Source organism: Quercus robur, chromosome 4 (assembly GCF_932294415.1).
Source record: "Quercus robur chromosome 4, dhQueRobu3.1, whole genome shotgun sequence".
NCBI lineage: Eukaryota > Viridiplantae > Streptophyta > Magnoliopsida > Fagales > Fagaceae > Quercus > Quercus robur.
The window spans coordinates 58031119-58048421 of NC_065537.1; the positions used below are offsets into that span (position 1 = coordinate 58031119).

At 32.6% G+C, this 17303-nt stretch overlaps 1 pseudogene; it reads right to left on the reverse strand.

The window, feature by feature from the left end:
- Window positions 1–12791: 12791 nt before the first annotated feature.
- Window positions 12792–17015, reverse strand: LOC126722248 (putative F-box protein At1g65770; annotated as a pseudogene).
- Between the last annotated feature and the right edge of the window lie 288 nt (window positions 17016–17303).

A 17303-nucleotide genomic window follows, 5' to 3' on the forward strand; every position in this document is an offset into this window, starting at 1 on the left:
GAAATCGAGTTCCATGCAAAAAAATTTTTAGTGTAATCGTCCCATACAGCCCTATAGTGGCGTTTTTAAGTCCTATAGTGGCGTTTTTAAGCCCTATAGCGGTGTTTTTCTGCAATTTTTTTTAATAAGTGTGATTACCCCATACCAAGTTCAGGGAGCCCTATAGTGGCGTTTTTAGGCCCTATAGTCACGTTTTAAAACTCTATAACGGCGTTTTCCTGCAATTTTTTTTTTCTAAGTGTGATTGTCCCATGGCAAGTTGAGGGAGCCCTATGGTGGCATTTTTTTAGCTCTATAGTGACGTTTTAAATAGGAATGGCAACGGGTCGGGTTGGGGCCGGGTTTTTCCATACCTTGACCTAACCCGTGGGCCAAGACCCACGGCCCGGACCCGGCCGGTTTACTAAATGGATTTTTTTTCGGGGCCCAAACCCGCCCCAACCGGGCCCTGTTAAGCCCTACCAGATTTAGTTCCGATCTGCGACCCAAATCGTGGCCCAACCAAAAAAAAAAAGAATTGAAGCCCAAAAAAAGAATTGAAGAATAAAGGACTTTTATTCTTTGCCCCCTCTCTCTTCCCTCTGCAAAATCACCTCTGTGCCGACCCATTGCCAATGAATTTGGTATGCAAAGTAACACAACACAGAAATTCAAAGAGTTTTTAACAAATTCATCATTGTTTCAAACTACCTGAGCTCTTCAAAGGAATCAATAAAAAGATCATTTTTTTTATATTACATGAATGCAAATATAATACTTTCAAAAACCGAAACTGGTGTAATAATCACAGCTAGAAACTTGTATATAAATTCAACTCATTTTGTGAACTTTTACAATCAAAATTAGGAAATGAGTAACGAAATCAGTAACCCATCCCCAGTCCCCACAAGAAAACCCATATTCAAAAAAAAAAAAAAATTCTTCCTTGCGTTGTGTTCTTATTGTACCCACTAAAAAACCCATAGAAAAATCTTAGTATCACCGTAATACCATAATCAAAACAATTGTAATACCTTGCTCTCATCATCAATACCGAAAGACATCACCCACATTTGAATCACAGAACAGCAGCGTTGCAAATTACCACCAACCCTAACCGAGACCCATTCCTCCACCACCGAATCAAGCCTCCAAAAATCAGAGAAAACAACTCACATGATTGAGACGAAATGAACCCCCCAAAAAAAGAAAAAGAAAAAGATAAGAGAGAGAACGAGGTGGTTTTATGGAGACACGCGGAGGGAGCGAGGCGGCTGGGCTGAGGCAGTGAGGCGTGGGAACGAATGGGGCTGTGGTTGGCAGTAGTGATGCAAGGATGAGAGCGAGTGTGAGAGTGACAAAGGGTAAGTGTGAGAGGGTAAGGGAGGGACTGAGGAGGCGTGAGCTGCTGCTGCTGAAAAAAAATGACTAAATGAGGGACTTAGTTAGGGTTAGTAATAGCTATATATATATAGGGGGGCTTTTTGTAATTTTGCTGTAACCGGGTTATATCCGGGCCGAGTTTCGGATTTTTTTGATAAAACCCTGACCCGACCTGAACCCACTTCGGATTTTTTTTTAAAACCCATACCCGACCCTATTCCTAATCAGACTAGATAAAATCCGGCCCATTAGGGTCGGGCCGGGCCGGGTATCCGCGGGTCGGGCAAAAATTGTCATCCCTAGTTTTAAAGCCCTATAGCGGCGTTTTCCTGCAAATTTTTTTTCCTAAGTGTGATTGTCCCATGGCAGGTTGAGGGAGCCCTACAAATCGAGTTCTATGCAATTTTTTTTTTTTAATTTTTTTTTTAAGTTTGATCGGGCATAACTCGATTTTAATGTAATCAATTTCTTTAAGTAACTCGATTTTAGTGTCATCGAGTATCGAAACAGGGCACGCCCCTATATAGTTTGCAAATAGGGGCATATTGCCAAATATTTTGCCAAACAAGGGCAAAAGGCTAGATTCTCCCAAGAAGTTGATCTAGCGGCTTGGCTTGCGAGTGGTGCAACCTACGCACATGTTGGAAGCTAAAGAGTCAAGTGCCAAGTTGTATTTCGTGAGTCACTTCGCGACTCAAGCCAAGTCGTGAGTGACTTGCGAAACTCTCTACCTAGAGAATTTTAAGTAAGACATTTCCTCTTCTTTATCCTATTACATTTACCCTCATTACCCATAAAATTGTAAGGAGACTATTCAGAAAAAAACCGTAGAGATGTTTCTACAGCACACCCACCCTTATTAGAGAGAGCTACTCATTCTCAATAGGGAAATCCTTGTAATCTCTTCTCATTCCCTTCTCCCATTGTTATACCTTGAGAGAAGATTCGTACCCAAACACAACCCACACCTATTTAGAATATAGAGAGTGTTTTAGAGCTTGGAAAGCATTTGGGATTTGCCAAAAGAAGCCAGTGAGGCTTGGCGGATGCAATCGAGCAATATTGCGAGATTCAGATAACTAGTGAAGAAAAGATTTCGAGAAGTCCGTTGGTTACTGGAACTTGGAGGTCTCAAGTACATTGGGTAGATTAGGCTTACGGGGTCTTTTTGATATCCTTGTACTCCAACTTATTCAATAGTGGATCGATTTTGACTTGGAGGGCTACGGAGAGGTTTTTCGTTGAGTTCTTCAATTTCCTATTTGATAACACGTCTTGATGTTATCTTGTATTTGCATCTCTCTTTCCTTACTCTTTAAGCTTTATAATTATTGTTGCTTGCATGTGGTTATGGTTTAGAGAGTAGTTCCGGTTATTGCGTATAATTTACTCTTATTCTGCACGTAAATAAGTTAGAGTAAAAGCAATCAAGCTGTGTTTTTAAAATTGGGGGTCTAAACAAGTTATAGTATTTTACACTATTTGAGCTTTCAAACACCAATCGGAAAAGACTTACAATTTGTCATGGTTTGCCAACACAACAAACTCAAATCCTAAGAGTTTTTTACACATATAAGCTAGAAATTGACACTTTTTTTTTTTTTTTTTTTTGTAGTTAAAATATCAATTTTGGGGTCAATATCAATTTGGTCTATATAATTTAATAATTTTCAATTTGATCTATGTTATTTTCAACTTGCACTCAAAAAGTGGATTTAAACAAGTAACTTGACTAAAAAAAAAGGTATCTTGACTAAAAAAAGAGGTTGCAAAACCCACTAGAATCAACTATGATCAGACATCGTACTATCATAGTTTCTTTATGCACCGTTGTTAAAAAAAAATAGTTTCTTTATGCATCCTAAAAGAAAACCCAATCCTCCAATTCTTCTCCTCTCTCCAATCAAATTAAGCATACATCCTTCTTTTTCTTGCATCTCGACCCTTCTCTATTCTTTCCTTCCAACCAATCACAAGTACTGTTCCGTGTGTAAAGTGGTATGGTATTGTTGTGGAGCACACAAGCCTTTTGACATCCCTTTTTAAATCAAGGAAGTCAATACCGTACCAGAGACTGTATCGGTTTGGCTAGCGGTACGATATATTTCGGATACCGATCAATACCGGTATACTATTTCGGGTTAACCGCTATTTTTTACTACTTTATACAGTATACAAAGTTATATTTCTAATAACTCAATATATCACTTTGACAACTTTTTATATTTTTTTGGTGGAGTTAGAGCATTAGCAGGAGTGAAGCTAAATAGCTATATAGCTATTTTAGCTTCACCAAAATATAAAAATGCATGTTACAATAGTGGAGTCATAGCTAAAATTTTTAAAAATTTTATTTTAAAAATTATAATAAGTTGCTAAAACAAATATTAATATTTTTTTTCTCACTACCCTCTCTCCTTTAATAATTGATATATTAAAAGCTCATAAATATTTAAAGACTAACCGATAGAATTGATAGATTGAAATACTTTTCGGACAAAAAAAAAAAAAAAAAAATTGAACCTTTAAAAAAATTGAAATGATTTACGTTAACCAATAAATTTTTTTTTTTTTTTTAAATGCTTAGAGTTTCCAACTTTCCAAGTCCTACACCTAGCCAGTCAACTACTGGAAGTCCTAACACATTAGGATTATTAATTTTTTTTTTTTCATTCCTTTTTTCACCTCGACACATCTTGCTTACATTTGTAGCCCATTAGTCTTTCATTTTAAGTTTATTTGTTTATTTTCTTTTTCATTCTTTTTTTCAACTCCACACGTTTTGCTTTGAAGTCTTGTCATTTGCTTTGAAGTCTTGTCATTTGCTTTGAAGTCTTGTAGTTAGTCTTTCAAGTGAGTGTACCAAAACTAAAAACAGAGACAGACACACGTTGAGAAGAAAATGAAGAAGATGAAGAGGCTGTAGAAACAAAGGCCGGCGAAACAAAGGAAAAGAAGAAGAAATGCGTAGCAGAGACAAATACGGAGAAGAGGAGGAAAAACCAAGGTAAGAGTGAGGAGGTGGATCTTGAAATTTGGGGAGTTTTCTGAGGTTTTTTTTTTTTTTTTTTTTTTTGGTATCTATTTTCCGGCCGAAACCCGGTATTTATCCCGATGTGTCCGAAACGACTCCGGTACAGCCGGTATTTAAACCGAAACGAAATAAGAGCATTTCTGTACCGGCCTAAGCACCGGTACGGAAAATTCCGGTGATACCGGCCGGTACGGTACGAAATTAACTTCCTTGCTATAAATAGTGCATATTATCAATAGCTTTAAATAAAGAGGATTTTGACAAACCAAAACCCAAATTCATGGAAAACAAGTCCGGCAAATTCGGTATGTTCTTTTTCGTTCTTGAATTTTTATTTGACACAATTATTTTTTGTATTTTATTTCAATATAAAGGTACACATATATATTGTCATATTTTCTTGCTTACTTTACGTTGGAACTCTTTGATGCCATAGGGTCTGAATGGAAGAAAAGAAACCTTCAAAAACCCCACCCCAAATCCACGAAACGATTGTATAGTTCATGATCTTTTTATTTTTATTTTTATTATTTTTAAATCCTAACTTCTCCTCTTAAAGAATAAGCAATTAGAAGAACTATAATTTTTCTTCAATCTTTTTTTTGCTGTGTGGGCATCACTAATGAAAGGATATAATCATATAGGGTGTATTTGTTTGGATGTGAAATAAAGTGGATAGAAAATTGTGGAGAGAAAATTGGGAGGATTTTTTTTTTTTGAGTGTATTTGGTTGGATGGGAAAGAAAATAAATGGTGGGGCCTATATGTTTGGCCATGGCAGTTGCCTAACTATGTTTGGTCATGTGGTAGAGGAGACTCGCCGACTGGGCTCTTGTTTGGAGTTGTGTAGTTTTCATCATGTAAAGAGGGAAGGAAATAAGTTAGCACATTCCCTTGCCCGTAGAGTAGTTTTATCTGCAGATTTAGACGTGTGGGTGGAAGAACTACCCGAGGACCCGGATGCTGTATTCCAGGGTGATTTAGTGGTGTAATTTTATCATGTGTTTTTCTCTATATAATAAAGCTCCTCTTACCTTTTTCTCAAAGAAATTAGACATAATTTTTGGTTGAAAATGCCCATGTGCAATTGCACATGGGCTTCATCCACGTTGCTTTTCTTCACACTTTTTTTTTTTTTTTTCATAGTATCGTAGTGTAATTATACATTAACAGTAGTCAGTAACCAGCCATGCAATAAATGGAAGAGTTTAACTTAATATAATTTTTTTTTCTTTTTATTTATTTATTTTGTCTAATATGAAATTTAGATAATTATGGTAAATATTTGTAACCATTTATTATGATCTTGTTTGTAAATGAAACTATATAATCTACCACTTAAAGAAAGTATGATGTGCCAAAATTCCAATTGAGGAATTAAATTATATATATATATATATATATAAAGATATATTAAACCCTGTGGGTTTTAGTTAGCTCAACTGGTAAAGTCTTTGATGGTTGAATAAGAGATCTGGGGTTCAATCCTTGCCTACACCAAAAACTGATTGGTGTTTTAGATCAGGAGCGGACGCCATAGGTTGAAACTCTCTCTCAAAAAAAGAAGAAGATATATTAAACCCTAAGTTTAATTAATTTTAAAGTGAATTATATACTTTTAAAACTGTATGAATTTATACCCTAAATCAAAAATATGATCAAACCTAAAAAGTTTAGATTTTAAAATGATATAATTTTAAAGTTCGATATTTAATTTGAGACTAGAGTCCATCAAAAAATAATTGAAACCAGAGAAACTATAAGATTTCATTTGCAACAATCTTAAATCCTATAAGTTATTTTTATTATTACTCTAATACTATCGGCATTGTTACTATTATTATTATTATTATTATTGTTGTTGTCGTTGTTATCTCTAAAAGTATAAGTTTTTTTAAGTAGATCTAAGAGTAAAGCTAAGATCCGTTTATTAATGGAAAATGGTTCAACTTTGGATTTAATAAATGATTTTGGAATTGTGTAGCTCACAAATATGGTACTTCGAAATTTTAAGTTTTATCGCAGTATTGGATGGACAGAACCCCAGTTAGACCAAGAAGGGCCATGGCACCCAACCTCTATTTTATTTATTTATTTATTTTTCATATTGTATGCATAATTTTTTCAATAGTATAGGTAGTTAAAATTAAAGTTTAGTTTCCAAAAATTACTCCTAAGTCCCTCTCAAGAATTATTTAATCTGAAGATATAAAAAAAATGGAAATAAATAACTAACCCACAACATTGGCTCCCCTCCAAAACAAAAAAAAAAAAAAAAAAAAAAAAAAAAAAAAAAAAAAAAAAAAATTTAATTAATAATTACCTAAAATCAAGTCTTGCTATTATAACGAAAATGTTAACCACCTTAAGAAGAGTTGTCAACTCATCCACGAACCAGCAGTACCTTGAGATGCTCCCATCCATTCATGTTCTCTCTTTTGAATTCATTTCGGACAAAATAAAATTTTTTGAACAATCTTTTTAATAATTTTATTTTCTTGATTAGAAAGATATTTAAACTTTCAGAGGAGTTAATTTTATTTTATTTTCCTGATTTCACTAGTTATTTTACTAATTTCACTTATAAGATGTCTGTATGTTTGGGTGCAAATATGGCTTAGAAAAATGAGAAACAAAACATTCTCTTAAAATCATTTTATTTTTTTCATTCTGTAAATATGGTGAGTAAAACAAAATCTTAAAAAGTTTCGGTAAAGTTGAATTAAAAGAGAAATTTTTCCTGTCAAATTGTTTGGTTTTGTATTTTCTTAAAATTATATCTTTCTCTCAATGTCATTTAACAATTTAATTTTTATTTAATTTTTTATTCTTAAGGTTTTCTCTCTTTGATTTTGGGGGTTTGGAATTAGGTGTTATATAGGATATAACATCATAATTTTATTCAAATTGGATAATTTAGGGTAGTAATTGAATTTACAGTTGAGTGACATCGCTGCAAAATTTAATACAGATTCAATCATAAATGAATGTTAGGACCTAATGCGATATCAAGCTACGTTTTGATTGATGATTGAGTTGAAATGTGTTAAGAAACAAAAAATGTATTAATTATTTTATTATAATTTATTGTTAACACTGAATAAACCACCAATTTTATTTTTCATGTATTAATTTATTCTTGAATTTTTCTGTAATTCTCATTCTTAAATTATTAGAAAAAAAAAATCATACTTTGGCTGCCCAATATTTACTAGAATTTGTGTCTAAATATTCCTAATGTATTGCAGCATTCACAAGAATGGCAAGACATTTTCGGCCAGCTCATTACTTACTAAAAATACAGTCATATTCTTTACTGTGTGAGACGGGTTGAAAAGTATGACTCTGGTGTTTTTGAAGTTGGCGGCCACAAATGGTGGATTCTAATGCCTCAATATTCTTTGTTCTTTAAAATATGAATTTGAGCCTCATTATCTACCATGTCTTCTTTTGTAGGAGGTTGTCTCTCTATCCAAAAGGAAATTTGAAAATAAATGGGACTGGTCACATCTCCATTTATTTGTCAATTGTTGATACAGAAAAATCTCCTCTCAGATGGGAGGTTAATGCCAGCTTCAAATTGTTTGTGTATGATCAGATGCGGGACAAGTTCTTGACCATCCAAGGTTTGCTCTATAATAATTTATACATATGCATAAACATGCATGTGTATTTGCTATGCGAAAAATTCTACCAAATCAATAATATTTGTTAATTTTTTCATTAAGGGTGATAGATTAATTTAGTATAATATCACTTTTACATGAACTATCACGGTTGTATAAAAAAATATTAAAAAATTTGTTTTGGTACAAGACTAATTGTTTGCCGTATATTTAATTTGTAGATGTTGAAGGGGCAATTAGAAGATTCCATGACATAAAGACTGAATGGGGTTTTGACAAATTTCTCCCTCTTGATTCTTTCAATGTTATTTTAAATGGATACCTTGTCAATGATTGTTGTGTATTTGGTGCGGAGATTTTTGTTCATGAACGTAGTGCAAAATGAGAGTGTCTTACCATGATAAAAGAACCCCCAACCGAATTATGACTTGGAAGATTGAAAATTTTTCAAAAAAGGATATAGTATTATATGCTTCTCAAGTATATGTTGTTGGAGAATTAAAATGGTATTTTTATTATTAGAAGTTAAAACTTTTATTGTTATAAAAGGGAAAGCTACCACTGCGAAATGCTAAACTTATTAACTATTATTTTTTCTCTTTTTATTGAATCCAGGAAAATACTGATTTATCCCAATGGATTTTATAATGAAGCACCCAAAGCAATTTCCGTCTTCCTCGACTCAGTAGATTGTGTCGCACCTGATTACAAAATTTTTGTGGATTTTAAGCTGCGGATAAGGGACCAAATTAACAATGAACATGCAGAAGAAAGAGGTTAATGAATTATATTTGTCATTTTCTTCTTTTTTTCTTGAGAGAAGTATGTACTTTTTGTTATCTTTTATTTACTTTCCTTAATTATAAGCTTTCTTTTTTTTTTTTCCCCTCACAGCTAAACACTGGTTCTCTGCCTCATGTAACAACTGGGGTTTTTCGCAACTTTTGTCACGAAAGGATCTTGAGGATGCATCTAAGGGGTTTCTTGTTGAAGATACGTTGATTGTAGAAGCAGAAATTATGGTTATGTCTACTGTAAAGTAGTTCTACATATTTATTTATACTTTGATGAAAAGTTCTACATATTTATAGTTTGTTTGGCTCGGGACAAAGATTATGGTTATGTCTACTGTAAAGTAAAGTTCTCTTAATAACCGTATATATTTATCGTTTGTTTGGCTCAGGGACCTAAAGTTATGTTTCCTCGTCTGAGGTTTCTTTTTTAGGTTTGAGTTCTATTTTTTAAACTTTCTACTGAGGGTGGGGGTCAATGCGACATGACTATTTGAAATTGGCATAATTGTACTATCATCGTTAATTTGCACGACCATTGTTAGATACTAACTCGAGTGAAACCACATTGCACGACCATCGCTAGACACTTACTGGAGTGAAACTAAAGAGGTTCAAGGACGGAGCTCTAGGGAGGGGGTGGGGGCGCATGCTTAATGTAAGTTTATGTTCATTAACAAATTTTATCGGTGGTGATTTTTCAAAATTTTGTTTGAGAATTTTCAGAGGTTGAATACATCAAAAATCATAGACTAACTATCATAGGTATGCATGCATAAGAATATCTTAAATCAATTTTAGTTGGCCCCATAAAAGATTAAGTAAAATTTTATTGAGAGATTAATCCGATTGGTCTTTTAATTCTAATTACGGGAGACATGCAGACACATAATAATTCTACGCAGATAATGTTGTCTTTTTTAATTTAATCTAAATAGTATAATTTATCTAGTTGTATAATGCATTTATCTATATATATATAATAGCCAAAGACATTTAATTTTTTTTTTTTTACTCTTTCATATTACGCCACATTAACTTTGGCAGCCTCAGAATTTTTCACATAATTTTTATTTTTATAAATCTTTATTTATTTGACACAATTTTTATTTTTAAATTCCTTTATTTGACAAAAACTAATCAAATGTCAATCATTCCTTTTTAATACCCAATAGGTAGCTTGTATTTACTCCCATTAGGAACTGTTTTTCTTAGAGTGGCATGCAAGTCTTTGACTTACTTCAAAGCATGTTTGTATGCAACACAAATTCCTTCACTGTAAAGGGTGTGTAGCTGACTAACACTCCTAAAAATCATATACGATTGAAACAACTAGGCTAAACTTGACAAATACATCTATATAAGAAGCAAGAACCCTCTTAGAAAAATTAAACAACATTATAGTTGTAGTCTCAACTTTCAAGCCGTGAGGAACCCACTGCAGAACATCGATCAACGAGACATATAGAAGAAAACACACACCATTCATCCAATCTTCACATGCCAAATTTGCATAGAGCCCATGAAATCAAACTAGAAATTCAACTACGATAACAATTGCATGCACCCCTTTTTTATGATGCCAAATATATTGAAACTCAGATTGACAACAAGGTGCCAAACACTGAATGTCCTATATTTACTTATGATGCATGAATTGCATGTTTAAATAAGAATTAATTAATATCATATATATTCTATATCTATATTTGCTACCACACTTTGAAAACTTCACAACATCATTATTTTATTTATTTGATCTTTAAACTAAATTTTACCACTACAAATGAGTTTCTCTTATATTTCTCGTGTACCTTGATCCTCTTCAGTCCTAGCTATTCAGTCCATTCTGTCAACTTTGGTCCTTTTTAGTTCTTTCTGTCCACTTGAGTCCTGTTTGGTCCATTCGGTTTTTCCGGTCCATTTTGGTTTTATTCGGTCCATTTGGTCTTATTCAGTCCACTTTGGTCATATTTGGTCCACATTAGTCCTATTTGGTCTACTTTGGTCCTATTCGGTCCACTCCGTCCAATTTTGTTCTAGTCGGTCGAATTTGGTCCTTTTCGGTCCACATTGATCTTATTCAGTCCACTTTGTTCTCATACGGTCCAATTCGGTCCATTCTGTCAACTTCAGTCTATTTGGTCTTATTCGGTCTATTCTGCTCACTTTGGTCCTATTCGGGCTTATTTGGTCCACTTTGATCCTATTGAGTCCTTTGAAACTAAAATTTTTGATTTTCATTTATTTTTTAAGTCATGGTAACATTGAACAAAGTGAAGATATTTAACATTTACTAATTATCCAGTATATTGTACGAGACTAGTTATAATTAATTGGTTGGATTTTGAATTATTGAAGAACACTATCATACGAAAGAAGAATCCAAATATTCTTAAAATACTAAATTATTTCTTTAAAAACGTGAAAGTCAAGAAAACAAAAGACGTAAGCATTTTAAATAAGAAGATATAATCTACATTAAATGGGTAGAGGAACAAACGTCTATCTTGGATTAGTATGGCAACTTTAGTTAAATTAGTAGCTCAAGAACTATATGCTTGTATGTCCACCTTTAAGCTGCCAATACAATCCTTAGAAATTAGTTGCAATTTTAAGGAGACTGTCATCCGAAAGGTGAGAATATATAAAAACAAGGTTTTTATTTTCTCACTTCCACTTGTATACATATCTTTTTTCGCATCTATCTTTATGTATTAAAATGTGATTAATACCATGCCAATTATGAATATGTATGTAAAATAAAGGATGTAAACAAGTGGAAATAATTTTTTTTTCCTCATAAAAAACTTGAGGGGGCTAGGGTTTAGGAAATTTAATTTAGGCTATTAACAATGCTTTATAGTGCCTCCAACCAAGAGAAGCTTAAGACCAAATATGGGAACGTAAAAGATTGGCTAGATGGACAATAAAACAGAAAGAGGTTAAAAATGCTTTCTAGGTTTGGAAATGGGTAGAAAGCGAAGAGATATAAAGATTAACGGAGGGCTTCAAGCCTAAACCAAGAATAGAGGACATGACACAATATTTTCTTGTAGGGGCAAACTTAATAAAAACTAGTGTTTAACCCGCGCAATGCTCGGAAACAAATCTACAATACAATACAAACATACAAAGGAATATGATGTAATTTCATATTAGTCAAGCACTTTTTGGTTGATAACAAAGGAATTAGGTCTTTTTATTAGAATTATTTTTTGGCACAATTTTGAATAGTTTGCTTGCATAGATTTATGTTGTTTGAACTTTGAATATAAATATGCATGACAAACCAAAGGAGTTTGCATATTAGATAGGAATTTTGAAAATCTAACTCTTAGATTGCATGTTTTTTATGTTCATAATATGCATGTCAAATTTCTTTCAAATTAGATGTTATTTACTATTTTATCAATAAACTTATTTTTTATACATAATTTTAGGGAGAAATTAAAAAAAAAAAAAAAAAAAAAAAAAAAAAAAAAAAAAACCTTGAAATGTAAAGATTTGATTAATGACATAGCTATTGATCTTTGATTTTCTTGAAATTTTATGAAGAACATAATAAGAATATGCAATCCAACAGTTAAATTTTCAAAATTCATATCTAATAAAATTAATATAAGAAGAGTTTAAAGAGTTTCTCTCTGACCAAAAAATAAATAAATAAATATAAAGGGAGGAAACATTCATTAAAATAAATAACATTAGTTCCAAAAATTGTAATAACAATCAAAATGGCGCAGTGGAAGCGTGGTGGGCCCATAACCCATAGGCGCCAAGATTGAAACCTAGCTCTGATAAAGAGGTAGCTTCCCAATATATATATATATATATATATATAATACTATAAAAGGGAAAAAGGAATAAGATGATGATTTTAAAAATAAATAAATAAATAAATAAAATTTTTGGCAATTTGGTATAGAATTAAACCAAGAATTTTAAATTACCATTATGTTTTCAATTGGAAGTATAAAAGCGAAAGGAATAAGATAGTGATATTATAGAAGGAATAATTGGTTTGGTACCCACTTTCCTGAGGCAGCCATTCAATTTAAAATGCGGCTCTCCCACAATCCTCTATCCTCTATAGTCTGAGGTATTACAAAGTACTAAGTACATCTTAAGTATCATTGCACAATTTCTACAACTTGAGAGCTATTATTTTATCAAAAAAGAGTTGAGAGCTATTACATAAGATTAACTAAGGTTCCTATAAGGACAGAAAATGAACAAAAGAACCACATTGTGCTCTTGAAATTTTGTAGCATTCCTCAAAGGACCTCTCCTAAAGATTGAGGTACTCGCTGCAGAAACTTGAAGGCACAACTGAGAGCTGCAATCGCCCTGTCCATTCCTCCTCTGGCTTCAAAGTGATAGGTTTCTCAATTGCTGCTCCATCAACACAAAGCATCTGTTTGTACTCCTCATCACCAAAATCTACCATTGATTTTGATTTCTTATCCCATGGATTCCAGACCACTGTAATAAGGAAAAGAACACAGTAAGACCAAACAACATCATAATGAGGACCATTTATATGTTGGTGCACGTGAACCAATGGATATAAACCCATGATTATGATTTATGAATACATCAAGGACTGCAATCACATTAGGAGAACTAAGATAAACTCGATCCATCTGCAAGGAAAATATAGGAAAACAATATATCTCTAACACTTATTAATCTCTAGCAACCATCTTCAGTAGAAAATAGTATATCTCTTACCCTTTTCACCCTAACAATTGCATTACACATTCTCTTTCTATTTCTTTGCTTCAAATTCAGGTCCCCAAAAAGAAAGTTATTGGAAGTGTACTATCTTACATAGGCCTAAAGCAAATTTGAGAGAAGCCAGGATGGATGGATATTCTGTAAATCTCCAAAGCTTCTATCTTCCAAGTTGAAAACGTGAGTTTCATTTTGATAATTGAAGAAAATGCAATTCCTTTTATACCCAGTAAACTCTTCAGCCAAAATCGATAAACAACAATCATTACCCAAAACTAAAGCTCGATCACCCAAGCTTTTTTCCAACTCCCATCGACCCCATTCTTCATCCAGCTTATACACTTTGAAATCAAACACTTTGGGACCATCACAGTCTCTAACATACTGGTTGGTATGTTCTACCCTCCTCCTTTCTTTATTAAAGTATCTATTAACAACATAGAGAGCTCCACATGACTCCACCAAGTGCTTCTAGCTACCCAACCCACATAGCAGAGGCAAAAATGGAACCAACTTCAATGACGAATGATCGATCCACGAAACATTTCCCAATGTATCAATCACATATAATTGGCCCTTATATACAATAATATCATCATACTCAAAACTGTTATCATCTACAAAGGCTAAACTCCTAGCTCCGGATTTTGCAAAGCCTAATCTTCCAGCAACAAAAATAACAAAAACAGCAGAGTCATTTACATTAGTCTAAGGCGAATTGGGAAACATAACTACATTATTGGCAGACCTACATTCAATCTGAGTTTATGATTTGTAACATTAAAAAATCTTATCAGATTAATATGGAATTGATAGTTAGGCTGTCCTAACCTGTCAGCTTTATCCAGCAATGTTTCTTGAGAACACCTGGTGAATGTTATCAATCTGTCTAAACAGAGGTAATTCAAACAACAAATACATAATGGATAGAATCTTGACAGAAAATTGAAGCAAATCTGAATTTTAACAAAATGACAGGATAAGAAGGTTTGTTAAAATTACCAAACTTTCAGATTTTAAACAGTTTAAAACAAAAGCATGTGTATATTGGAGATTTAATATGATAATTCGTAAAGGAAATGTAGTGGTGAGAAGTTTCAGAGGAAAAAACTATTTGAAGTAAAAAAAGAGTATGCTGATCTTTAATTAATAATGTTGCAGAGAAGAGATGAGGCAAAGCAGCAAATATAAATGGCAGTCACAGTAACTTAACAGTACACCAAATAAATTTGCAATTACTCCACAATCCACACCATTGATTATACTATAAGATGTCACCCCTACCATACTTTTACATATTTTTGGCTTCAGTCTTCCTAGAACCAAATCCTTCTTACATAACCACCATCAACAAAGTCTTGCTTAACATCAAATTATTATAGCAGGCAACAACCTAGTACTAAAAAATATTAAATAAATCTGCATAGCCTCTAAATAGAAACCAAATTGAACCAATTTCCATATTATAGTTTTGCAAAAAAATCGTGTTTGCACAACTTCTAAGCAAATGTCTACAAATTTTCTAAGTATTAACAAAATTAATGAATGCAGCAACAAACTATAATGGCCATTTATAACTAGCATATAATATAATCTTTAGGTAATTTAACAATTTCAGCCAAAGAAAATTTGGTTCAACTTAACAATGTAATAGCTGTAGTAATTTGCAGCTAATAAGGTAGTCATCAGAAAGAACATTAACCTCATGCAATATAGACTTTCTTACTGTGGTTATTCATACAATTTAACATTTATTTTGTACTGGATCAAATGTCATTAGCTAATTCTAGAAAGTATGACGTGAAGGAATCTAGAAATAAAGGAATTAACTGCATGCTAAAGAGAACAAATTAAAGAACAATACTAATTTGTAGCGGGTCCTAATCAAGTGAATGTTAAGATGCATGCATTTCCGCCAGTAAGCTAATATCTATATTTGCATGATCAATATTCACCACCAACACCACTGCATCACTGTATTGTAATAAATTTGACAAAAGAGATGCTCTAAACTCTATATACACATGCCACAAAGTTAACATGCTCTACTATGTATTCTACAAAGTTATCATTACTTTCCTATGGCCAAACCATAGAGCTACATGGTTTCATGCTGGATTTTTCAGAAAAATTATAATGATCCCCAAAAGCCACCAAAAAAAGTAAATATTAGACAGTGTGGTCATATTGGATATGACCAACAGGTCCTACCAAACCCTCTTAAATCAACAAATTGTGACAGTAACATATTAGTCTCTGAAGTCATATTGAAATGACTAACAGGTTGCAGTGTTATTGTCACACATAATTCAATTTCTCCTTATCTTACAGCTCTAACCGAACTCTCTTAAGCCAGCAAATTGTGTCTACTAAAAATTTCAGCACTGTTTAGACCATACAATTTTGTAGTCTAGGCCTTGATCTTCCTCCGGAGAGTAATCATCAAAACTTTTATCAAAAAACTTAACTGTACCATAGTGAATGAACCAATATGTTACGTATACGCTGAAAAGAAATGCATCATTTCAAAATTAATGCTTATTAAAGAAAAGTGTTAAAATAATAATTATATGAACAACTTCTTCATTTTATAATAGCTTGAACTTTTAGAATACGCATAGTTTAACTTCATTTTTTAATAATAATTCAATTTCTTACCTTGAAAATTCTGCTCCTTTAATTTTTTTTAAACAGATTCTGTTTCAATACTGAATGAAAAAATCCACCACTATCAGTAAAGCATGCCAACCAAAAAGTGTAAAGTTTTATCATCTAGGAGAAACTGGTGATATTATGAAACTAATCTTGCTTGATATTTTACTGTTTCTGCACATGTTCACAAACACTTTTACCCTAGGTCTTAAACTTCCATTTGAAGTTTTATCCTGAGAATCAATATAGGCAGCATTAAAGCTTCTAATATAAGAGTAGTGAACACCTAGAACATAACAGTCTATGCAAAGTGCTTCATTGACTTGATATGGGTAATTAGCAAGAGGGAGGGAAAAAGAGAGCTATAAATTTAAGTCTTCTACAATATAGCATTTTTCCTCATAAAACACACATAACTCTAAATTTTGTTTCCAATATATTAAATTATAAGTTATAGCACTATTTTCTCAGACTAAATAAAGCAGTACAAATTCTGTTTGGTTCAAAGTTTTGGTCAAAATTAAATATTATTTTAAAATGGAAAACTCATTGCTTGTATTCAAAACTTAATCTTTCAAAACTAATAAATCGCAGAAAGAAGTTTTAAAGAAAAAAAAAAAAAAAGGAACTGAAATTTCCCAAGAAAGAAAGACTTACACAGTACATAACCCACATAGAAATCCAATCCACACAATCATATGTAGAACAATCTCTCAAAAATAATTAGAAAAAACCCAAAAAATCAAAAAAAAAACTTACCTCCTTACATAGATAAGCTGAGTGTTCATGACATTGTCTCTGTAATTGAGTCATAGATTAGAGAGGCTTTTGACTAAATAGTTACAGTATTGGAGACGTTTGTAATCTTCAAGAATCATAAGGAATGTAAGGAACAGAGGGGTTGCAAATTTAGGAATAGAAGGGAGAAAGGGTGTGATGTGGATGTAAGATCTTAATAACCTCAATTTGAACGGATTTTTATCCCCTCAATTTGAACGGATTTTTATATTTTATACATTAATTTACTTATCAAAAAAGAGATCTTAATAACCTCAGCATTAGTAAATAACGCTGAATAAAGTTACAGCAAAGTACCATATA